Here is a 24,610-nt window from a genome sequence, read left to right on the forward strand (position 1 = left end):
TTCAGACTGAAGTCACATGTCAAAAGATCAGATATGTATCAGTTTTAGGAGCACATATCAAAGTGGCCTGGGTCACATTTGAAAAAATCGTATCTGTGTCGTTCAGTCTGTCATTAAAAGATCAGATACAGGTCACATAGGGGCCAAAAAATCGGATTTGGGTCACTTCAGGCTGCAGTCTGAACGTAGCCATTGAGTACATTTGTCCTCACCTGGATGTTTTTCTTAATTTTGCATTTAAAACACCTCCTTTCACTTCGTAATGAAGTGTTATACATCTATTTTTTTCCCAGTACAACCTGTTGTTTCACAATCTGTTGCTGTAGTCGTGTCATATGGCTGTAAGAAAAGCGACAGTACCAGAAATCAGAGGTGGGGAGTCAGACTTAAGTCACTATTTTTAGGACTTGAGACTTAACTTGATAAAATGGACTAAGACTTGGGACTCGACTTGGAGGTCAGTGATTTGTGACTTGAGAAGCACTTTTAAATCTGAATTCTTTCTATTCTGACTGTAATGATTCACACTAAGATCTTGTCAAGACATTTAAAAAGTAAAAATAAACCTTTCTACAACTCTTACAAACCCTATAAATACTCATATATAAATATAACATGATTTTTTAAGTACAATTTTGTTTCAAATTCATATAAATTGCAAAAACCAAAGCTATATTTGGTACTTTGGTTTAAAGACTTGAAATTAATTGAAGCTCAAAGCAGACAACTTGGACTTGCCTTTATTTGACTTGGGACTTGACTCGGACTTGAGGTCAAAGACTTGAGACTTACCCGAGACTCACAAAACAACGACTTGGTTGTTGGTAGAGCGTTCGCCTACTGATATGAAGGTTGGTGTTTCGAATCCCACTCTCGACATAAAAACATCACAGGTTGAGCGGTCAGATCCACTGACCCACAGGTTGGCTGGTGTGATTCCAGCTCCCACAGATGAATGCTGTCATTGTGTCCTTGGGCAAGACACTTAACCCACCTTGCCCATAGTGTCTGTGTACACTGGTGTGTGAATGGGTCAGTGGTTCCTTTTTGTAAAGTGCTTTAAGTACCTTGAAGGTGGAAAAGTGCTTTAGAAAAATGTGACCATTTACCACAACAAACATGTATAAACAACTTTTTGAACATAAAAAAAAAGCTTAAATAAAATTAAATGCTTAATCAAATGCTTAATTTAGGGCCTTAGCTACAAAAGTGCAAAATATCAAGTTAGTAAACCAAAAAAAAAAACAAACTTGATTGCCTCAAAACAAAACAAAAAGAGCAATGGGCCCATGACTTTCCTGGTGTCAGTCATGGAAACAGGTGGTGTCAGGTCCCGGACACAGAGCCACATCACTTCCTGCATTTCCATGGTGTTTATTACATTTTGATTTGTACAATTTGAGTGAAATAAACCTTTCAGATAGAAATAGCAATGGATGCACAATTACGCAGACCAAGAATCGTAATTTATTTGAGAAATAACTGCACTTAGAGCGGCTTTTTCAATTGTTTCGAACACAGGCTCTCAGAGCATCGATCATCTTGACTCACTACACTCTTTGGCAAAGTTTGGCTCATCATCACGCAGCATGTGTCTGTGTGTGTAGGATAATGCCGGAAATATGCTCAGAAAGCCGCAACTGTCAGCTTTTGAATGAATTATAGTACATTTCGTTTATGTTTGGAAAGTTATGCACGCTTATATAAAACATATTCCCAGAAATCATATTCGATACTATTCTGGAAGGGTTAAAAGTCCCATATGATGCTATTTTCTGATCTACGTTATAATGTTGTTTCCTCATCGCAAATATACCTGGAGTTTTGTTTTATTTACACATGTTTAACACACAAACCCTGCATATTTAGGCTGAGTTCTTCTCTCAAAACCCCCCAGAAATTCTGTTCCAACTTGTGATGCCATGAAATAATACAGGAAAACGACCGCTTCATGACATCACAAGGATGAACAGAGCATTTTGAGCTTTGGAGATGTACACAGACTAATAATAAAGGATTACTCAAACATCTGTGAACTCCTGGTATGTTTCTGAGGAGGCAACAACATTATAACCTGACTTAAAGCTCACAAGAGTCCATTTTGCGTACTTTCCATCGTTTACTCCATGTAGTGTAAAAGTAACTACAGTATTTGTGACACAAAATAAGACTGAGAACCAAAAGCAGTTGCCATGAATGGACAGTGTTCTCCTATCACAGACGCTGTTGTTTAAGATCCACGTGGAAACAACTATCTGTGACTGTTTCATACGTTTGGATTTTCACGGTTGAACTTCAGAGTAGGCGACGGGACAAAGTGAGCGGAGATAACTGTTCAAACTGAAACACGTTCCTCACTCACGGTTCAAAATCAGGACAGGACCTTTAGAAATACAAAGACTACATTTTTCTTTTTTATTGTTTACATTTCTGTTTGACTTTTGCTGTTTGATTCTGTCATACTGTACATTAACTATCACAAAAGAACTGCCTTTTGTATCACATAAAATCCAAGTGTAGGTTGGTCCATCAAAGCATGGTATAAAATACAGTTTGAGATCACCTCGATTACAACTCTGCGTTTAGGTTTTAGCATCCAACAGATGATTTAGGAAGAAATTTGGAGAAAAAATGGTAAATGGTCACATTTTTCTATAGCACTTTTCCACCTCAAACTCAAAGCGCTTTACAACAAGGAAACTCACCCAGTCACACACACACATTCATACACCAGTGTCGCAGACACTGTGAGCAAGGTGGGTTAAATGTCTTGCCAAGGACACAACGACAGCATTCATCTGTGGAGCTGGAATCACACCAGCCAACCTGTGGGTCAGTGGATCTGACCACTCAACCTGTGATGTTTTATGTTGAGAGCTGGATTCAAACGCCAACTTTAGATCAGTGGGCGAATGCTCTACCAGCTGAGCTACTGAAATGTTTTAGAGCAGAAGTGTCAAACTCAAATTCACAGAGGCCAAAATTTTAAACTGGGACTAAGTCGTGGGCCAAACAAAATATTTATTGAAAATTTTCAACAACATCTGCATGTGTTTTCTCTTCTTTTGAGATATGTAATATTAAACCTTTTCTTATTCAAATAAATGTTTCATAATAGTTTTGCTTAAACATTGAATCCAGAACAAGCCAAATATAAAATAATAACAGCAGTTTCAATAAATAATGTCTCTATAGTCTATCTGTAGTGGGCGGGCAGCTCTAATACATATTTGATATGATCTCATGGGCCAAATATAATTATATCATGGGCCAAATTTGGCCCCCGGGCCTGAGTTTGACATGTCTGTTTTAGAGGTTGCTCAAGCTGCATGAAGTTTCCTGGAAATTGACTAATTTTGCATTTTCAAGTCACTTTTTATGGACTTTATGGACTTTCTAAATATTTTTTAATGCAAGTTTCAGTTTGTGTTTGCAGAATCAAATGACAGATTATTTGAATATGCCTTATTTCTTTGGTTCACTAAGTTATTGTATAGTAGAATAACCTCTAAATATGAATTAATTTCCATAACAGCATAACAACGTAACAATAAACACACTCATTTAATTTTGACACCCATAACTGAATAAATACAACTTATGTAAGTTTGATACCATATTGTGGAACTTTATGGGCAAAGGAATAGGATCTCCATGGTAGCTGACCCCCAGCCTGAAAAGTTACGCAGTGCACCTTTAAGACATGTGAAACAAAATGCAACATTTAAGATAAGAACATATAAGTACAAAATTTGACCTAAAGAAAAAAGTTATAAATGAATTGTTAATATATTAGGGTGGTCCAATTTTATTTATTTATTTAGATTCTCTAAGTTAGAACCCTGCATTTGGTTCCATATCTGGTCAAAATATTTGGGTCCAACTGTTATGGAAATTAATTCATATTTAGAAGTTACTCTACTGTACTAGAACAAGAGGAAGGAGGGAGGAGAGAAGAGAGAGAGTCGAGCAGGGAGAGACAGAACAGTAGAAAGTGAAAGAGGGATCCAGGAGAGAGAAAGAGGTGAGGAGTGAGGAGGTGAGAATTGGTTGGAATGGAGAGAAAATTAAAAGAGAGGAAAGACAGGAGAAATGAGAAGAAGGGAGAGTGAAAGGAGAGGAAGAGGCAGAGAGAAAAAAGAAAGTCAAAGAGAAATACAGAAAGAGAGAGAGAGAGGAGAGGAAAGGAAGAGACCTAAAGGTGAGAAAGGTAGACATTTTAGACAGAGAGAAGAGAGGAGAAAGAGACAGAAGAGAGGCAGATGGGGGTGAGAGAGAGAAGGAGAAAGAGTCAATAGGACAGAAAGAGAGAGAGAGAGAAGAGAGAGAATTAGAGAAGAGAACCATACGCAGGGGAGAAAAGGCGAAAAGAACGGAGGAAGAGGAGAGGCAGATGAGAGAGATAGACAAAAGTGAGAGAAGAGAGAAGAGGAGAGTGGAGAGAGGGAGTTAGAGAGGTGAGTGGAGGAGGGATGGAGAAAAAGAGAGAGACAGACAGATGGGGTCAGAGCCAGATCACAGCTGAACTTTGAGAGCGGCTGAAGAGGCAGCTCTGACCCTGACAACAGCTGGAACGACAGCTCATAAAATCATCTCCTTCTCCTCCTCTTTCTCCTCCTCTTCTGCCACTGCTGCAGACTTCTGCCCACAGACTTCACAGCCCACCTGACAACCAGGAAAAATGTTCAAAATATACACAAAAAATGTAAATATAAGCGGTTAAAACTAGGACAAAGACATGGATGCAGATTTCTTAGTTCTTATTTTAAATTTGAAAGGATAAAGATCTTGAGTTACAGTAAACTGGCGTAAACCTCAGTCCAATCAGGTTCATTTGGTCTTTTATCAGGTTATTTTTTCAGACCAAGAGTTTTGTTTTAGACTGCTCACTAGCGGTCTTCCTCAGAGTGGTCACGTGATGTTGTCCGGTCAGCTGATTTGAAAAGTTCTGGCGCCTTCTTCCTACCGGTGGAGGCAGGTCGACAGCGCCATCTGCAGTCCCACTTCCTGAGGACAGTATCCCAGGTGTGTGAGACTAAAAAAGCCCCCTCTTCCCGGTTTATAGTCCCGTGGGCATGTTTCCGTAGACACATTCATAAAGTTCTGAAGCAATGCCAATACCCAAAATGGTCAGAGAGAAAGAAAAACAAAACCAAAAAAACAAAAATAAAACTGAAAAAAGAGCACAGGCATGGTAACATTACCGTACGTCAGGGGCAGGACATAGAAAGTGCAGAGGACGATGAGAAAACAACATCGACACTTCAGAGAAACCGTACAGAAAACTCAAACAATTACTCTAAACCCAAAAGATAAAACAGAACTGGTGCATAAATGTAACATCATACATGAAATCCCCTGCATCTCCTGAAATAAAACACACATGGGGGAAACAGGGAGGGCGTTTAGTCCATGAGAAAATGAACATAGGACAGAACGAGGGAAGGAAACAAGCAACAAAACACAATGCTGAACGAGAACAACTCAAATCGCACAATTGTGGCACTGTAAAAGAGAGAAGCACATTCTGGACTGGGACGGAGCAAACATCACTGGGACAGAGGAAAACAAACACCGTCGCTGGATTAAAGAGGCAATCGAAATACAGAAACGTGCCCACAGGACGATAAACCGGGGGCTTTTTTACTCTCACGCACCTGGGATACTGTCCTGAGGAAGTCGGACTGCAAAGCTTGTATAAATCAGCTGACCGAACACGTCACAACATCATGTGATTCTGAGGAAGAGCAGTCCAAACTGTCAGGTATGAAAACAAACTCTTGGTCTGGTGTAAACTTTCTTAAACCTTCTTGAGATAGTTTGGTTCAGATCTTATTTCTGATTCTGGCCCAGTTTAGTTTGTTTAAAGGTGCACTATTTAACTTTTCTGGAGGAGGGTCCGTCACCTGTTTTACCTGTTTAGGAGCACATATCCAAGTGACCTGGGTTGCATTTGAAAAAAATTTGATCTGTGTCCTTCAAACTGTCATTAAAAGATCAGATACAGGAGCATAGGGGTGAAAAAATGGGATTTGGGTCACTTCAGGCTGCAGTCTGAACGTAGTCTTGGTCTGGTTTGGGTTCCATGAAGATAGAGAGGTTTAAAGCATATTGTGAAACATTTCTAGCCTGATTCATGAGCCAGTTTCACTTCATGGAAACCGTCTGACCTCACAGCATTAGGATTCGTTTGCTCGATGGTAGGCGGGTTCTTTTTGTTATTTAACCCGTCACTGCTATTTGGTCGTGATACATGTAATACGCCTCTATCGGGGTTAACTGGTATATTAAGCTTTTCCCAAATCCCGTAGGAAGAAGGACAATAACGTCTTTCCCCTTGATAAAATTCACCAAACATTCTCTTTGTTCCGGCTTTAAATCCTCAACCTTGGGAATCATTGCCAACACAGAATGTATGACTCTTTGCTGATTGGCTGGTGCCCGAACTCGCACTTCCGGTGTTCTGATTCCTGACCTAGTCGCTGGAGAGAAATTAAATTGAGCTGAGGCACTAGGGGGCGCAGGCTGGCTAATAAACATCACTGGGACAGAGGAAAACAAACACTGTCACAGGATTAAAGAGGCAATCGAAATACAGAAAAGTGCCCACAGGACGATAAACCGTGACAAGGGGGCTTTTTTACTCTCACGCACCTGGGATACTGTCCTGAGGAAATCGGACGGACGGCAGGTGAAAGAAGACGGCGCTAAAATCTGTATAAATCACCTGAGGGGACACTTTACAACATCATGTGACCACTCTGAGGAAGAGCGCAGGGAGCAGTCCAAACTGTCAGGTCTTCATCTGGTGTAGATCTCCTTAAACCTTCTTGAGATAGTTTGGTTCAGACCTTATTTTTGATTCTACTTTACGCCCAGTTTAGTTTATTTAAAGGTGCACTATGTAACTTTTCTGGGGGATGGCCCGTCGCCTGTTTCTTCTGTTTCCTTGGAGATGTTTTTGCTTTATCTGGAGTATACAGTATGATGTTAAATCTATGTTGCATTAATTCAATTTCAGGTGTTTTTTATTGCTACAGATTTCTCCAAAAAACATGCATGCTTTCTAATTTTGATTAGACTTGCCTCTCCACAGCCTGTATATTAAGCTTTTCCCAAATCCCGTAGGAAGAAGGGCAATAATGTCTTGTCCTTTGATAAAATTCACCAAATATTCTCTTTGCTCCAGCTTTAAATCCTTGATCTCTTAAATCATTGACAAAACAGAATGTATGGCTCTTCACTGATTGGCTGGTGCCTGGACTCGCACTTCTGGTGTTTTGCAAACCGTCTAGTGTATTCTGATTCCTGACCTAGTCGCTGGAGAGAAATGAAATTGAGCAGAGTCACTAGGTGGCGTCTAAAACATTCCATCCAAAGCTATGGAATTTCCAAGGAAAAAAGTATTTGATGGACCCTCCACCAGAAAAATTACACAGTGCACCTTTAACGTGCTGAATATCGGTTCGGATTCCTGCAGACCATTCACGAACTTGACGTCCGAACCTCTCTCTCCCCAGACGCCTCCCTCGCCAGCTTTAAAAACAATCACAATACACCTTTATTTTTTCCAATACAAAAAACCCTCCTCATAAAGCCTTCATTGTGTTATAAAACTCTCGCTCTCCTCCCTGCGTGACCGTAAATTCCTCCTTCCACGCACCTTCCGCGCAGTCGCTGACACTTTGGAAAACATACCTCTCTCTCGGTTCTTTCCTGTTCCCTCTGTTTCACCTCTCTCTCCCCATATGGTCCTAATCGCATCGGCGGGAGGGACAGCGGCATCGGCGGGGGGGACCTCTGCTCTTGTTATGGTTTAGCGTGGACGGCCGTACTAATCGCGGATAAATAAACGCGGCCCTGTTGCGGAGCTTGTGGTTTCGCTCAGACAAATAGTACCCAGAATGCCACAGCGCACTCCCATATGCTCCCGCCGCTGTGATTACCCCCGCCCTAATCAAAGCCAGATGCCTAATATTAGACGTAATCTGTCAGAGAGGCTTTGTTTATGTAATTTAATTTTTCCAGACAGTTGTTTCCAATTAGCCTGTTTAAAAGTTTTAATTGAATGAAATGGGTAGAGATGGACACTGTAAAGGTCGAAAGCAATGCGTCTTGCAATAATAAGATTCATTTCACAAGCTCGGTTAATTACAGGTGTTTTTACAGCTCAAATAGACTTTCTTTCCGTGAGTGGAGTCGCCTTTCCGTATATAGACTTACCTGCTTTTCTGTGTGGAGAGATGCTGACTAGTTTAAAGTTGTACTCATTCCAGGATTTGCAGTAGCATGTCTGTGTATGAGCAGGTGGTGGATCCTCCTGAACCTTCAAAAAATGTGGAATAAATAATCTTCCATTTCCAAGCTCTTAAAACAATGAAAGGAAACAATATCACAAGGTGACTGAAAAACATTGCAGATTTCAGCAGCATCAATGAGCGAAGCAATAAACTCTGTGAAGTTAATCTGAAGGGAGAGAAATGTGATAGAAGATCTGATCTGATTGGGCGGCCAAGTTTGGCTCTGGCTTGAAACGCGACAGAGGATGTGATGGTCAGACTGATATTCACACAGACTTCATTGTGGATTTGCCAGCCAACTGATCCAGCTATATAAAGATATCAAGGTTACATTTACACATAGCTGGTATGTTGAGAAACAAATATTTCCCTCCCTCCATTTTCCAAAATAACATCATGCACACAGCATCGTTTTCAAAAAAGTTTTCATTTACATCAACCGGGATAAATACGCCATCGGCACCTGGATTAGATTCAAACCTGTAGCATGTATTTCATGACAGTTGTAAGTATTACTCAAAACTTACTTTGAAAAAGGTGCATTACTGAGCGGGCTCGCCTCTCCACAGATCTGTTAAAGAAGTGGCAAAATCACTGACCTCCGAGTCCTCATTGGTCTCTGGTCATGGATATGATACATCAGCTGTGTGGGCGCAAATACAAACACATGAAAAGTGTTTGCACCAGAAGAAATGCGACTGCTCTGAATGCTCCATCATCATCATCATCATCATCATCAGGAGCAAAATATCAGTCACACTTTTGCCACGTCAGCTCCTAAAACTCAGTTTATCTCACTTTACACGCAAACACCAAACCATAGTTTTCCAGAATCTCCACTCTAGCTGGAGTTTTAGAAAAATTCTTTTTCAGAGGTGAATGTGCTGGTTGCGTGTAAAAGATGTGTACACATGAAGGAAAATGTCTCAGTTTTTCAAAATACCCGTGTACGTGTAAACGGAGCCTCTTAACTATTTGCTGGTACCTCATACCAACTAGAGCAGAGACATTTTTTTTTTTTTTTTTTCTGTCCTCCTTAATGCACACATGGCAAAACTGATCCTACTGTCATTCATGCTTCAAGTAACTATAAAAAGCAAATATAATGTGAGTAAAAACTGCCCTCCAAAAGAATCTGTAAAGGACATCAATCTATAGCTCAATCAATTACCTGGTATTTCCATAGGTGCAGCTGTATTTATAATTGAAAAATATGCACATATGTACATTTCTTTGAATCCTGGCTTTAGTACCCGATATCAGTCAGTACCAGAGCAGGGACTGAATATATAGCATTTATTTCTTTAAGGCTAACATCTAATATTATTATTTTAAAGGTAGATGGCAGATGTGAAACCTGCTCCCCCTCCCCTCATCTGGCCTTTGTTCAGAGTCACCTGTGCCCTCTGCTTTTCTTCTGTCAGGACAAAACTCTACAGACAGCAGGAACATAGATAACCTCTAGTGGTGATATGTGAGAATACAACAGGGCGGGTTGGCCACTGAAATTACAAATGGTAGCTTTAACGCATAAATAACATAACTGATCCAAATGTATGTTTTCAAGTAACAATTGAAAGGTTTCGTATTACAGTCAAATAAATTATAAAAAAACGTGCAGTATGTGTGTGAAAATATCTACAGTATGGCATTTGATAGTATGTAACTATCTCCATGAAAACAGCCCACATCACCAGGCCAAGTTACAGGTCAGGTCTGTGGAGGAGAGGACCTGATCCCAGCAATAATGCACGTTTTTGCGGTAGTTTGGAGAAATAAAAACACCTGTCATTGAGTAAATACGAGCTATATTTGTTTACTGCCATAGTGTGGAACATCCCGAGCAAAGCAATAACATCACCATGGAGACAAGCACCAGAAAAGTTACACAGTGCACCTTCAAAGTCAGTGCTGGGGAGTAACAGATTACATGTACCCGAGTTATGTAATCAGAGTACAAATTATGAGTAACTGTAAGTGTTAATTGGATTACAGTTACTTTGCTGAAATAAATGGATTACATGGCGGTATTTTCCTGTTTTCACATTTTGGGCTATACCCCCCTTTTTTTTTTTTTTTTCTTTTCCGTAATTCCACTCATTGCCGGAAACTAAACCAGGTCTAAACTAGATCTAAACCAGGACTAAACCAAGTCTAAAACCAGGTCTAAACTAGATCTAAACCAGGACTAAACCAAGTCTAAAACCAGGTCTAAACTAGATCTAAACTAGATCTAAACCAAGTCTAAAACCAGGTCTAAACTAGATCTAAACCAGGACTAAAACCAGGTTTAAACTAGATCTAAACTAGATCTAAACCAAGGTCTAAACTAGATAGATCTAAACCAGGTCTAGACCAAAAACCAGGACTCAACCAGGACTAAAACCAGGTCTAAATCCAGGTCTAAACTAGATCTAAACTATCTAAACCAGGTCTAAACCAGGACTAAAACCAGGACTAAAACCAGGTCTAAACTAGATCTAAACTAGATCTAAACCAAGTCTAAAACCAGGTCTAAACTAGATCTAAACCAGGACTAAACCAGGACTAAAACCAGGACTAAAACCAGGTCTAAACTAGATCTAAACTAGATCTAAACCAGGTCTAAACCAGTACTAAATCAGGCTTTAATGAGACTAAATCATGCTGTGCGGACGTGTCTCTTCCTCTTCTATCAATAATATTTTTAATCTGGTTCAGTAAAGTCTGCGCTTTTTTTTTTTTTTTATCAGACAAAACATCTTATGTTACGATATCCTCGTCTTTGCTTCTCTACAGCAAATCAAGTAATCCAAAGTATTCAGATTACATTACTCACCTTAAATAATTTAATGGATTACGTTACAAACTACATTTTGGGGTATGTAATCTGTAATCTGTAGGGGAATACATTTTAAAAGTAACCCTCCCAACACTGTTCAAAGTACAAGCCTATACCTGATACCAGTATTTGTACCAGTGCATTCCTTCTTATAATTGAACAAAACGGACATGCATAGGAACGGCCTGAGACTATAAGAGCCGGCGTGGGCTTGTGTGAGCGGCCATTTTGCGTGTGCGTCCGCGAAACACACCTATCATTATCAGCAGCCCATTATCCCGGTCCCTCTCGACATGAGTGCTGTCGTGGCAACGGCAATTATGACGTTATGAAGCCCCAATTACTCTGAAATGTGTTTGACTGTCAACCGCCCACTACAATGGCGTGTCAGAGCCCAACGCCACCATCACACGGTCTAAATACAGAGGAGCGAGCGGTATAATGTGAACTGACTGCACCGGAGGAGACAGAACAAATGATAGACTGAGAAAAAAATGTCAAATTGTGAACGAGATAATTTAGAAGTTTTGATTATGATAAAATAAAGATGGCTGGTAATATAAGTTCTGAATGACTCATGCTCAGAAACCATTAAAGGTGTGCCATGTGTTTATTCTGGTGGAGGTTTTCACACTTGCTTGTTTCCACGGAGATGTCATTACTTTGTCGCTAAGGTTCCACAGTATGGTGTTAAAACGTGCTTTGTTAGTGTGAAAAGGGTTGCCTCTTCAATCTTGTGTATCAGTTGTTCATTCGATTTTCTAAATAAAAATAAGAAACTAAAAAAACAACAATTTTCTTCATTATTTGTCTCCAAAACCAAAATGAAAGAACGGATAATGATTTGTTTTTTCAGTTTTCGATTTTGTGTTCAAATTAATAATGGGAAAAACTGATAACGGACGTTTCCCGTTTCTGTGAATTAAAAGGCGATGCTAGACTTTTGCCCCACATATGGACTAAACCAGGACTAAACAAGGTCTAAACCAGAACTGAGCCAGTAGTAAACCAGGTCTACCAGGACTAAACCGGTCTCAGTCCTGGTCTCAGTCCTGGTTTCAGTCCTGGTCTCAGTCCCAGTCTGGTCCTGGTCTGAGTACCGGTTTGAGTCCTGATCACCCGACAGTCTACGCGGGCGCAACTCCGGGCCTGTCCCAACACTCCTGGTTCAGTCCTGGTTTAGTCCTATTGTAGTCCTGGTTTAGGATTGAGACGGGACCAGACCAGGACTGAGCCTGTGACTGAGACCGGGACAAGATCAGGACTGAGACCGGGTCCAGTTCGGGACTGAGACCAGAACAGAGACCAGTTTAGTCCTGGTTTAGTCTTAATTTTTACATTGCCTTCAAGTGTAAATATTACAAAATAAATGTAAATAAAAAGTGTCAATCCAAACAAAGTAATCACACATCCTGGAAGACACAGACCTTACACACACTCACAGAGACCTTACACACACTCGCAGAGACCTTACACACACTCGCAGAGACCTTACACACACTTGCAGAGACCTTACACACACTCACAGAGACCTTACACACACTTGCAGAGACCTTACACACACTCGCAGAGACCTTACACACACTTCTGAGACCTTACACACACTCACAGAGACCTTACACACACTTCTGAGACCTTACACACACTCACAGAGACCTTACACACACTTGCTGTGACCTTACACACACTCACAAAGATCTTACACACACTCACAGAGACCTTACACACACTCACAGAGACATTACACACTCTCACTGAGACCTTGCACACATTCACTGAGACCTTACACACACTCGCAGAGACCTTACACACACTTGCTGTGACCTTACACACACTTACACAGATTACACACATTCACAGACATTATACACACTCACAGAGACATTACACACTCTAACTGAGACCTTGCACACACTCACAGAGACCTTACACACACTCACAGAGACCTTACACACACTCACACAGATCTTACGCACACTCACTGAGACATTTTACATGCTCGTAGAGACATTACACACACTCGTAGAGACCTTATACACACTCACAGAGACATTACACACATTCACACAGATATTACACACACTCACAGACACATTACACACACTCACAGAGACAATACACACATTCACAGAGACATTACACACACTCACAGAGACAATACACACACTCACAGAGACAATACACACACTCACAGAGACAATACACACACTCACAGAGACAATACACACACTCACAGAGACATTACACACACTCACAGAGACATTACACACACTCACAGAGACAATACACACACTCACAGAGACATTACACACATTCACACAGATATTACACACACTCACAGACACATTACACACACTCACAGAGACAATACACACATTCACAGAGACATTACACACACTCACAGAGACAATACACACACTCACAGAGACAATACACACACTCACAGAGACAATACACACACTCACAGAGACAATACACACACTCACAGAGACATTACACACACTCACAGAGACAATACACACACTCACAGAGACATTACACACACTCACAGAGACAATACACACACTCACAGAGATCTTACGCACACTCCCCGAGGCATTACACACTCTCAAAGAGACATTACACACTCACAGAGACATTACACACACTCACTGAGACCTTATACACACTCACATAGATATTACACACACTCACTAAGACATTACACACACTCACAGACCTTACACACAGTCACAGAGGCCTTGCACACACTCATTAAGACATTACACACACTCACAGAGAAATTACACACACACTCACTGAGACATTGCACACACACACACACACACACTGACATTACACACACTCACTGAGACCTTACACACACTCACATACCTTACACACACTCACTGAGACTTTACACACTCACAGAGACCTCGCACATACTCACATACATTACACACCCTCACTGAAACCTTACACATACTCACAGACGCATTACACACACTCACTGAGACCTTACACACACTCACACAGACATTACACTCCCCATTACACACATTCATAGAGACCTTACACACACTCACATGGACCTTACACACACACAGACACAGACACACACACACACAGATATTCTAGACAAACAGCAAACAGATGCGGTGCAGTCGGAGGTTCTGTGCGTAACTTTAGGACGGATGATTTAACGCTTAAGTGCAATCAGCGCTAGAGCGTTCCACTGTGATCTACCAGACACACTGCTCCAGTAACACACGAGAGAGAGGGGGAGAGAAGAGAGAGAGAGAGAGAGAAAGAGACGAAAAGAGGAGAGAATGAGAAAAGGAGAAGAGAGAGAAGGCGACAAAAGGAGAGGGAAAGAGGAAAGAGATTGAAGGAGGGGGGAGATAGAAGAGGAGAGAAAAAAGAGAAACTGAGAAGAGAAGAGAGAGAGAGAAGGGGAGGAAAGAAGAGGGAAAGAGGTGAGGGGGAGATAGAGGGGGAGGGCAGGAGAGAAAGAGAGGGATAGAGAGGAGAGAGAGAAGGATAGGAGTGAGAGGGAGAAGAGATGGGGTAGAGAGAGAAGGGGTGGACAGAAGAAGGAAAGAGGCGAAGGGAGAGAGAAAATGGGGAGGGCAGGAGAGGGCAGAGAAAGAGAGAGATAGAGGAAAGGGAGGAGAGAGAGAGAGGGGGATAAGAGTGGGGGGCAGAGAGAAGGAAAGAAGAGAGGGGTAGAGAAAGTGAGTTAGAGATAGAAAAGAAGGGGGGCAAGAGAGAGAGAAGTGAGAGGGAGAAGAGAATGGGGTAGAGAGAGAAGGGGAGGACAGAAGAAGGAAAGAGGAGAAGAGTGAGAGAGAGGGGGAAAAGGAGAGGAGAGGGGAAAGGGAGAAGAGAGAGAAGAGGAGGATAAGAGTGGGGGGCAAAGAGAAGGAAAGAAGAGAGGGGTAGAGGAGAGAGGAAGAGAAAGTGAAAGGAGAGAGAGAAGGAGAGAAAGAAGAGAAGGGGGGACAAGAGAGTAAGAGAAGGGGCAGAGAGAAAAGGAGAGGAGCGAGAAGGAGAAGAGATGAGGCAGAGAGAGAAGGGAGGAAAAGAGAGTCAGAGAGAGAAAGAATGGAATCGGAGAATGGGACAGACAGAAGAGAGGATGATGAGTAAAGAGAGATAGAAGGGTGAGAGAATTAAGAAACTAGGAGTAGTAGAGAGAGACAGAGAGAGAGCAATAGACAGAGAAAGAATGTGAAATGTGAGGAGAGAGAGTAAAACAAGAAGAGACAAGAGAGAGACTAGAGAAAGGAGAGAGAAAAAGCGGAGAAGGCAAAGAGAGAGAAAAACAAGTAGAGAGAGAGTGTGCATGCGGGCGAGCTACAATGCAGTGAACAGATGTGGAAAACCCCTGGCTCTCCAGACAAGGGCCCCGTTCATCCCTCGTTCCCCGGCCCTGAGCTCAGTCGCTCGGATGGAGTTACTGAACTAACTTCCTGGATTACATCAAACGCCCTTCAAATCTGTACACTCCTCCTTCACTCCTCCTCTCCTCTTCCTCCTCCTCCTCCTCTTCTCTCACTCGTTCACCTCTGTATCTCCAGGTCCAGACTTTATGTAAACAAACAGCCCCCGTCTCTTACACTCAATAGTCCTGGTGATGTCTCAGCTGTGCCAGATATAAAACAGGACTGAACCAGAACCAAGACACCAAACAGAAAACAAAAGGAAGAATAGAATCAGATCAGGTCTAAACCAGGTCTAAACCAGGACCAAGTCAAACCAAACCAAGCCTAAACCAGGACTGAACCAAGAGAACACCAGAATGCACCAGAACTGACCTTTTTAGGCTACAACTAACCATTATTTTTGTAGTTGACTAGTCAGCAATTATTTTTTCGATTAGTCAACTCATCAAAACATTATTTATTGATTGATTTATTTTACATTTTATTTATTAAGATAGAATAATGTCATAATGTTTTCTTGTATAATACGAAAATGTATTATACAAGGAAACATTATGACATTATTATTTTGACATAGTATACAACCCAACCTAGACAGGCTGGTACCACCTAGTCCCTCCGCTCAATTTCATTTCTCTCCAGCGACTACGTCAGGAATCAGAATACACTAGACGGTTCACAAAAACCCCAGAAGTGTGAGTTCGGGCACCAGCCAATCAGAGAAGAGGCATACATTCTGTGTTAGCAACAATTCCCGAGATTGAGGATTTAAAGCCGGAACAAAGAGAATGTTTGGTGAATTTTATCAAGGGGAAAGACGTTATTGCTCTTCTTCCTACAGGATTTGGCACATTACAAACATCATGACCAAATAGCAGCGATTGGTTAAATGAAAAAAAAGTACCCGCCTACCGTCAAGCGAACAAATTCTAATGGTCAGACAGTTTCTAAGAAGTGAAACCGGGTGATGAATCAGGCTAAACCCAACCCTCTCACACAGAACAAAAAAAAAAAAAAAAAAATATATATATATATATATATATATATATTTTTTTTATATATATATTTTATATAATAATATATTACTAATACATTAAAAATGAAATAAAATAATAGATGAATAAAATAAAACACACAGAGAAATACATACATACATACATACACATATATACACATACACACACACTATATATATATATATATATACATATATAAATACAAACTAATACAGCATCAAAGACTTACAGTATAGTCAAATAGTAATGGCACAGGGTTTACATCAAATGACTATATAAAATTTTTCTTTGGCACTAATCCGAAGGTTGGCAGTTTGATTTCCATTTGCGCCTAAACACCGTAACATCATGGGTTGAGCGTTCAGATCCCACAGTAATATTCACCTGACCCACAGGTGAATATTACTGCTGTGCCATTGGGCAAGACACTTGTATGAATGTGTGTGAGTGAGTGGTTCCCTGATGCTTTAAAGGAAGAAAAGCACTGTATAAAAATGTGACCATTTACCATTTCTGTTCTACACTGTGACTTAAATTTACATTAAAGGGACAGTTCAGAATTTTGGACATAGGGCCTCGTTTCCTAGTGAGCCAGAGTGTTGGAGACGTGTGGAGACACTTTTTAAAAAATATTCCAGCCAGTCCTTGTATTTGCAGAGGTCACTGGTGCTAGGCTAGTGCATGTCAATAGCCATAGTTAGCCTGCCACTAAAACAGTCTTACCCACTCCACAAAACACCTGAAGAAAATCTATTATTACACCAGACTGTCCATGTAAATGTCTGTGTCGATAGAATAATTTTAGAAATAAAACCAAGCTTGGCAGCGGCGGACTGATATATGAGAAAATAGTCCCTCAACATGTGACGATTCATGTGATACAAGGTTAGTTTTATTTCAAACATTATTCTATCAACACAGACATTCACATGGACAGTCTGGTGTAATAATAGATTTGCTTCAGGTGTTTTGTGGAGTGGGTAAAACTGTTTTTAGTGGCAGGATAACTATGGCCATTGACATGCACTAGCCTACTACCAGCGACCTCTGCAAATACAAGGACTGGATGGAATATTTCCATTCTTTTTTTATAAGTTACATTATGCACCTTTAAGTAACAAAAATGAGTACGGCTTCCACCACTGTGTAATTGAATGTATAGTAAAATGAAATATTTATGAATAAAATGTTGTAAAATGAATGCAAATCTGACATTGTTTCTCAAAATACCATGACGGCAGAAAAGGATTCAGAAGGTAGTCATCGTCACTGTTCATCACTGCAGCCCTATTCACAAGTAAAGTTACAAAAGTGAATTCAAGCTCACCTTATACGTCTCTACATAGTAAAGTAAAAACAAGAAATAAGGAAGGTCCAATTTGTATCATCCGCCAGCACATACGCATACAAACACGAGCTGCATAGATAGTCTCTGAACTATATTACATCAAAGTCTTTTTAAATCCCCCCTTGACCTTCCTGCGATTACTGCGTTTTCAGTTTTCTATGGCTGCCGTGTTCATTCACATGTACTCACACAAAACACTTGAACTAGAACTAAATCAGGTTTAAATCAGGACTAGAGGATCTGGACTTAAAGAGGACCAAAACAAAACAAGGTCTGCACAGAAAGCTACACGAAACCAGCGTGCGACTGTGATTATAAATGAGACAGACTCGTGCAGATCGGCTCACCTCTGTACTAGACAGTTCCCTAAAGAAAGTTTATGTTAAAGGTGCATCGTGTAACTTTTCGGGTACAGAGTCCACAGCTTGCTTGTCTCCATGGAGATGGTATTACCTTGTCTGAAATGTTTCACAGTGTGGCATTAAACTTACTACCATTCATTCAATTATGGGTGTGTTTTTTAATTGCTCAAACACAGTCAGATTTGCACATGTACAGTCTGCAGATCTGACCCCCTAGCCCCTTCTTGTTTCTATGGATACAGTTAAAGATCACCTATTGTGCTTGAACTTACTATATAGTTCAAATGTACAACACCCATGGATCATTATGCTATTATTTACACATTTTAAATCTCAATATTCATCTAAAATTATTTAATTAAAGAAAGAGTCCACAGAGTAACACTTTACAAAGATGTGGTGCCCAGTTGGAGCTCACGAAGAGTACAGTAAAATCCGAATTATAAGTCTCTACTTTTTTCTCACCCTTTGAACCCTGCGGCTAATAAAACGATGTGACTAATATATTCTTTGTTTGGTACATTGTCCATTAATTTACACGGTCTATGGTTTGACAACACAGAGGATAGTGCTGAAAACACCGCTGTCTATGCAGTTACACATGGATCTAGAGTTAACATGAAGTTGCTACACTAGCTCGCGATATTGTCAGTGCACTCAAATAGTTTATCGCCGTGTGATACAATAAGTTCTGATGCTAAATGAACATTAGTGAGGGGGATACGTCTTACCCGTTTGTGTAAATGACGAGAAGAAACGGCTCAAACTTCAGTAGTCGGACATCCACTCATACAGCTAGCCCCGCCCCGAGAGAGTCTGAAATCTGCTGGAATCCTCCAAGACACTGACATGATACAGACAGAACAGAGACTCTTTCTGCAGGAGACACGCGCAGTAAAGTGCGGCGAGAGACTGGGGTGATGCACCGAGGAAGATTCTAGTTTGATTGTTTATTTTGCGCTTCATACACACACTCTCCTCATGGAAAACACACGAAGAAAAGCAGCTTTTAAGTTAACGACGATTGATGTGACTGTGGAAGAAGGAAACAGAGCTGCTGCACATGAGCTCGACATCAATGAGCCGATGGTGAACTGACTCAATAAAAAAGACGACAAAATCTTTCAGAGGTGATAAAAGCATCTCAAACTCAAAAACGTTCTTGAAGACGTGGACACCTGCGGGCTTATATTCAGGTGCGGCCTATACATGTACAATTAAAAAAATATATATATATTTTTTTCTTTTAAATGAGAAGGGGGAATCACTATAACATGATTTAAAGCTCTGAAAAGTCAACTTTCAACATAATAGGTGTCCTTAAAGTTTAATGCTGTACTGTGACACATTCCAAGCAAAGCAATTGCATCATGGAGACCAAAATATAGGCAGACCTTGAACCAGAAACGTTACACAGTGCACCTTTAAAACAAGACTCTGATTAGTCTAACTTGAGTAATAGAGCTTCAGACAGAGCAGTGCCTCCAGTTAGTTCCACCTCGGCCCTCGGGATACGTGTTCTTGTTGATTGTTCTGTTTCGTACATGATGTTGGATTGGCCTGGCTCTCTTCACACTCGCTCCCAGACCTTCTCCACACTGTGTCCAGATGTGGCGGTGTTTAAACTGTAGGATTCCCCCGTGGAGACCGGAGCAGAAGTTTAGAAATATGTTTGAACAATGTCTGAAAACTCCAATACTCTCCAGTCTTGTGTCGTTTCATTCAAAGCTGACATCTTGTTTAGACTCATACTCAGTGGAACAAGTCGAGTTGCAAAATTAGCTGGTAGTTTGTCAAAACTGGTGAAGTTTTAATTGTTTTTGACAACTTTCTTGAAATCTCAGTAGACTTTCACTTTACTGTTTTCTTTGTAAATATTTGAACTATTTTACCTCAAACCCCAAATGTTGTGAGTTATAAAAGGTCGTACTATAATGGAACTTTGTGGTTCAGTCTCACAGTTAACCAGTGCGGTCTGTTGTTGTGTCCTTTGGCAAGATGCTTCAAACACCTTCAAAAATGTGAATGTGCTTTCGAAGGGGTTATTGGCACAAATTGGATGACTCAGTTCCGTCAGTCTGACTCAGGGCAGATGTGGCTACAGTTAATGTTGTTTTTTTGTTTTTTTAAATGTTTTTAGTACTTTTCATTTCATTTTTTTGTTTTGTAACACGCTTTCAACTGCTTTGTGAATGTAATGATGATTTCATTGCAGTCTTAAAAGTCATACTGTACTGAAGTATACATTTTTATCTGTACTTTACTAACTTTACTACTTTACTAAAGAACATTTTTAAGTGGTTATTTTTTGCTTTTACTTTCGTACATTTGACAGCAGTGCATCTGTACATTCTACTATATTTTCAAACAGGGTTGAAAAGTAAAAGTATTTTTTTTATTTCTGTTTGAAACCTGCTGAAAAGTTGTTTGAGCAAACAAAAATATAGACTATCAATTCATTTGTTTCTGTTGAACCAAATCCAATACAAATCTTTATCAAAATCCAAACATTTGAAGCCTTATTAGAACTCAGAATCTGTGATAATCAATCAATCAATCAAACTTTATTTGTATAGCACTTTTCATACATTTGAAATGTAGCACAAAGTGCTTCACATGCAACAGAATTTTTTTTTTTTACAATATTAAAAAATAACAGCAACCCCCCCACCCCATTATTTCATGCATATATACAACAATAAAACATAAACATAAAGCTCTTAAAGGTTATAGTAAATATATAAATAGAGAGCTAAAAACAGATGGAGACTAAATAAAATATTAATGGTAATTTAATTAAAAGCAAATAATAATAATAATAATAATAATAATAATAATAATAATAATAATAATAATAAAACAAGTAAAAGTTTCAATTAAAAGCTAAATTAAAAAGATACGTTTTGAGTTTACTTTTAAAAATATGAACACTCGCAGCGGACCTCAGATCCTCAGGTCGACTGTTCCACAGACGGGGGCCGTAAAAGCTGAATGACGCCTCACCGTGAGTTTTAGTTTGGACTCTTGGGACAGGTAAAAGAGGAGACCTGAGGACCTGAGAGTCCGAGAGGCTCATATGATAAAAGCAGATCAGATAAATAAATAGGACTAAGACCATTAAGAGCTTTATAAACTAATAAAAGAACTTTAAAATCTATCCTGAAGCTCACAGGAAGCCAGTGCAGAGACTTCAGTACTGGGGTGATGTGCTCTCTCTTCCTGGTCCTTGTCAGCAGTTGTGCTGCAGAGTTTTGAAGGAGCTGCAATGGAGCTGTAGATTTCTTTGGAAGACCAGAAAGGAGAGCATTGCAGTAATCAACACGGTTTGTGATAAAAGCATGTATTAAAGTCTCTGCACGGGCTTGAGAGAGAAATGGTCTGACTCTGGCAATATTTTTTAGATGATAAAAACCAGATTTAGTGATGGACCTGATGTGTGGCTCAAAGCTAAGCTCACTATCAAGAGTAACTCCTAAACTCTTGACCCTCTCACGGGGGTTGAGTGAGTAGGTTTGGAGCCTACCTTTGAGCCTCTCTCTCTGAGCTTCAGGACCAATTATTAAAACCTCAGTTTTGCCCTGGTTGAGCTGGAGGAAGTTTGCTGCCATCCAGGACTTAATATCTAAAATGCAGTTAAAAAGGGTATCGATCGGGCTCAGGCCACCAGGAGACACGGCTATATAGAGCTGGGTATCATCAGCGTAGCTATGAAAGTTAACACTGTGTCTCCTGATGACCTGTCCTAGTGGCAGCATGTAAAGATTAAAAAGGGTTGGACCTAAAATTGAGCCTTGGGGAACACTGCACTCCATTTTACTTTTTGCGGAGGAGTGCTCCCCAAGGCTAACATAAAAATTCTTATTTGTTAAAAACGATTTGAACCAGTTAAAAACAGACCCAGAGAGACCGACTGCATAATGTAATCTATCTAATAAAATACAGTGGTCTACAGTGTCAAATGCTGCCGTGAGATCCAACAGCACCAGGACTGACAGGTTTTTCTTGTCCATGTTGGATCTTATATCATCTACGATCTTTACTAATGCAGTCTCTGTGCTGTGCTGAACTCTAAAACCAAATTGATACATTTCAGAAATATTGCTGGAGATCATAAAATCATTGACCTGGTTAAAAACTATTTTCTCTAAAATTTTGCTTAAAAACGGCAGATTTGAGACAGGGGTCCAAGTTATCCTTTTTGAGCAAAGGTTTGACCATGGCAGTTTTAAGTGCTGTAGGAAAAACCCCTGTCTGTAGTGAGAGATTTACAATACTAAGAAGTTCTTGGGCTAAAAAATTAAAAACTGATTTAAAAAGCGATGTAGAAATAGGATCTAAAAAACAAGTGGTTGGTTTCAATTGAAAAATTATTTTGTTAAGAGTCATAGCATCAACCAGGGCAAAACTCTCAAGTGTAAAATACTTGTGATAAATACTTTTAGTTTTTAAGTACATTTTAAAAAGTGTACTTTAAAGGGACAGTCCGGAATTTTGGATATAGGACCTCATTTCCTAGTGAGCCAGAGTGTTGGAGACGTGTGGAGACACTTGTATTTGCAGAGGTCGGTGGTGCTAGGCTAGTGCATTTCAATGTCATAGTTATCCTGTCACTAAAAACAGTCTTACCCACTCCACAAAACACCTGAAACAAATCTATTATTACACCAGACTGTCCATGTAAATGTCTGTGTTGATAGAATAATGTTTGAAATAAAACTAACCTTGCATCGCATGAATATGTATATATAGCCTATATAAAGTATAATACCATTGCATGTTGAGGGACTATTTTCTCAGCAGCTGCTGCTGCTCAGACATAAATCCTTCAAATGCAAGGTTGGAACTTCAGTGATACTGAAACCATCCTGTCAGGATTCAGAAAGGCCGGAATAATTCTAACTGGAACTGATGCTGAGTCTGACGACAGCTACGGAGAAGAGGAAGTGGTGCTCTGTTTACCTCGGAGGTCATGGAGTTACTCAGAAATGACACTGAGGATGAAGAATTGAATGGATTTAGTGATTTGGAGTGAGATGGAGAGTTTGGTAAACTTGTTCTGTTGTTTATTCTATAGTTATCTGAAGAACCTGACTTTCAAGATGAAATGTTGGTTCCTGATCTCTGATTTTCTAAAATGCATTTCCCCCCAAAAATGCGACTTATAATCTGGTGTGACTTATATATGTCTCTTTCTTCTTCTTTCTGCATGTTTTGGCTGGATCGACTTATAGTCCAAAAAATACAATACTTCTTCCACCATTGTGTAATTTAATATATAGTAGTAAAGTGCAGTAAAGTGTTTTTTAAGACTAATTCATGATATTGTTGTGTAGCGGTTGCTCAGGCGTTGCTTGGTGAAGTGTTTTGCGGTGCGGTGGTGCTGGGGCAGAGCTGATCCAAGCGCAGCAGGTTCACACCATGACACTCTCTGAGCCTCATCCACTAAAGTAAAGTTTGGAGAAGGGGATTGTGCTCTTATCTGCGCCCGTGTTTACCGCCATGTTTGTTGTCCCCGGGGCGCTACGACGCATCTCTGTTCGTGTGTGTGTGCTAGTGTGTGCGGGCGGGTATTTAGCACACTGTGGGGACTAAAACCTGTACACATGCTCGATTCATGTGTACACCTGTTTTCTTTAGGACAAAAAGAATCAGATCACAATGTTGTAAATGCTTTATTATTAGATCAACAAAATGATTTCAGATATAGGTTAAAATACACATAAAAGATGAAAAAATCTGAACTTTTGTCATCTTTTATCTTGGTAGAAGTTAAGGTTTAGGTTAAAAAAACACATATTATGCAAACTTGACATTTTTACGCTTTTATAGTTGTACGGTGTAACTGTCCAGGGGGAAGGTCTACCACCTGCTCGTCTCTACCATGAAATTATGTCACTGTGTCTGAAATATTCCACAATATGCCATTAAATGTATCCATCTTGCATTCATTAATCCAGTGGTCGCTGTAACGCAGTTTTTCCCAAACTTTTTTTCTGGGGACCCAAAGTCACAAACCTTTGCAACCCAAGTCAATAGACATTATTCATAAATCACAAAATAAAGTTGGATTTGACCATTATTGATCTTTAATTAGGATATTTTATTGTTAACTGAGTGATCGTGCTTCTCTGAACAATTAGTATTAAAAAAAAAATTAAAATTATGTAATTGAACCAGCAATATTGGAACAAAATAGTCAATAAAATAATTACAAAAAAGTTTAGAAGAGGGATCTGAGCTGAAAGGCAAAGCTTTTCAATTTACTGGTCAATCTACATTCCTTCCCACCTATGGTCATGAGCTTTGGGTAATGACAACAAAGGACAACATCGCGGATAT

Source organism: Boleophthalmus pectinirostris, unplaced genomic scaffold, assembly GCF_026225935.1.
Source record: "Boleophthalmus pectinirostris isolate CB_2022bp ecotype Guang Dong unplaced genomic scaffold, ASM2622593v1 HiC_scaffold_3, whole genome shotgun sequence".
Taxonomy (NCBI): Eukaryota; Metazoa; Chordata; class Actinopteri; order Gobiiformes; family Gobiidae; genus Boleophthalmus; species Boleophthalmus pectinirostris.